This window comes from Arachis ipaensis, chromosome B04 (genome assembly GCF_000816755.2).
Source record: "Arachis ipaensis cultivar K30076 chromosome B04, Araip1.1, whole genome shotgun sequence".
Classification (NCBI taxonomy): Eukaryota; Viridiplantae; Streptophyta; class Magnoliopsida; order Fabales; family Fabaceae; genus Arachis; species Arachis ipaensis.
In genome coordinates this window covers 11670602-11673222 of record NC_029788.2, presented here as the reverse complement: position 1 = coordinate 11673222, position 2621 = coordinate 11670602, and positions in this window count along the sequence as shown.

The following is a 2621-nucleotide window of genomic DNA, read 5'->3' as shown; positions in this document are numbered from 1 at the left end:
TCGCTCTTAATAAATATAATATTTTATGATTTTATTTACGTTTTATTTATCTCTCAAAATTGTCATAAAATCTGAATTTCAGAACCAAAATTTTTTATTATAATTGCTTCATTATAATATTATTTGATATCTCTGTTATAATTCAAAGAAAACCGAATTTTCATTGAATATAGCAATATATTTCATATACTGTAACTAATAATTCTAAATGCCAATTTCATTATAATATTACTTTCTTTCTTTCTTTTGCTTCCCTCTCTAATCTTGTTGCCACAAAATGATTTTAGTTGAATTTTTTGTTGACAGATTGTTGAGTTTAAAAAGTTGGTTCTCTATTTAAATCAGAACTAATAATGTGGTGATAAATAACTTTTGAAGACTAAAGTAGTCACGATTATGTTTTAATTAACCAAGAGTGCCAGAAATTTTTCGTGGGGCTTATTAGTAATCAATATCTTAATATATTTAGAAAACTAATATGACAAATGATAAGTTGATAACTCTTTGAAGTATTAATAAAAATTTGGGGTAAGTACGATTTTGGTCCCTAAAATTTAGCGCTAGAATCGATTTCGTCCCTCTTCTAATTTTGGATTTAAAATTGTCCTTAACGTTTTTTTTCGTATTAAAATCGTCATTTTAATTTTTTTTGGACAAAAATATCCTCACCACTACCAATATAATTACCTCCTCCACCACCACCACCACCAACTGCCACTCCACTACCATTATCAACATCATCATCACCATCATCATCATCAACACCCACTGCCACTCCACCACCACCAACACCACCACCAACGCCGCCGCCGTCCCCCTCCCCCCTTTCTCTTTCCCCTCACTCAGGGACGGTTCCAAGTATATTGGTGTGGGGGCAAGCGCCCCCACTACAATTTAGAATTTTTTTTGAGTAGTATATGATAATAATATTTATTTGCCCCATTAGATTATTAAATTTGACCCCATTTTACTCAACTTTTGGTACTTAATCGTCAATTTAAAAATTTTATATTAGATATTTGTTAGAATGATCAATTCTCATATTTAAACGAAATTAGTGTTTTTTTTAAATCTCTTTCTCCCCCTTTCTTTCTTTTTTTTTTATTTTATATTTATTTTATTTTAAAATTTTATTTTTTATTAAAATAGGGGTAGTTTAGGAATTAAATTAAAAATTTTATTAAAAAGCACGATTTTAATATAAAAAAACATTAAAAACGATTTTAAATCCAAAATTAGAAGAGGGACGAAATCGATTATGGCGCTAAAATTTAGGGACCAAAATCGTAATTACCCCTAAAAATAATTATAAGAGGCAAGGTTTTGTGCAAAATAAAAATAATTAAGCTTATATATTGCTTATCTTCAAACTCTGTTTGCTGTTTAAAAGTGAAGGCAGTGAATGTAGAAATTTTTCTACCAACGATTCAATTAAACATCTTTTGCAAAATGACAAGCTCGTGTTGAATCAAGTTAAACATCAATCATTTCAAGATAAATATAAAAAAAAAATATTACACTACTGAACCAACTTTTAATCGGTCAATATTAGTTAATTTTAGAATTTAAATTTATAATTTATAATTTAGATTTAAGATAAACAAAAATAATTTTAAAAAAATTACATGACTCTATCTAGCTCAAAAAAATTAATTACCTATCATTACCCATAAAAAAAAATTATGTATCATCGATTGTCGTGTATACACTAATTTGATATGATGATTCAAGAGTAATTTGATTTTAATGTCAAATTCCACTTTAATTTGAGTACCCCTCTCATTGTGTGGACTTGAAGTTATATGTATACTTGGTGCGTGGCCATCGTCATCATTAATCATGTGTTAGATTATGAGAAGAAGAGCATATTTTTGGGTGGAGAATTTCAAAGATCAATAATAAAAAGGGAAAGGCATTTTTCACTTTTAAAGTTATATAATTCCTTAATTTGTTTTATATAGCCAAAAAAAGAAGAGGAAAATTTTATAGTAGGTTATCTCTTTTATTTTTGTTTGGAAATTTCTCATATCTTTTCATATAATGAAAATTTTATTTCTTCAACTTCAAACTTATAAGAGATATATTGTGCATACATGGAACATTTGACTTAATTCTTACAAAAGAGATGTAAACACCACATATTTTTACCTAAAATTTTAAGCAACTACACATAGAAAAATTATCTAACTATTGTTTACCAATAGAAGTAACAGATATTTTTTAGAGTAAATAGTTATTTTTTATCATAAAAGATTCGAATGTTGACAAAATTAACTATGAAAAATTGAAAATAAAATTATATCTATACAAGATAAGTTTTGTTCGATAAAAATAACCAATAATTAAATTTTTGTTAATAATTCTGTAAATACTCATCTCCTATCCTAAATCGATTCATTCCTTTCTCTCTCTACAATTATTGCTGCCTACCATACCTCCTTCGAAAAAGCCTAAGAGTTTGGTGTGGTCGAAGGTGAAGCGATTCTCAACGAGGATAGGGTTGGTAGTAGGGGTGGTAGTGGGGAGAGTAGGGGCGTGTTTTTGCGATACCCGACTCCACCCCACCGTCCTTTTACTCATGTATGTATTACCCACCCATCACTACTCGCAGGTACTAAATT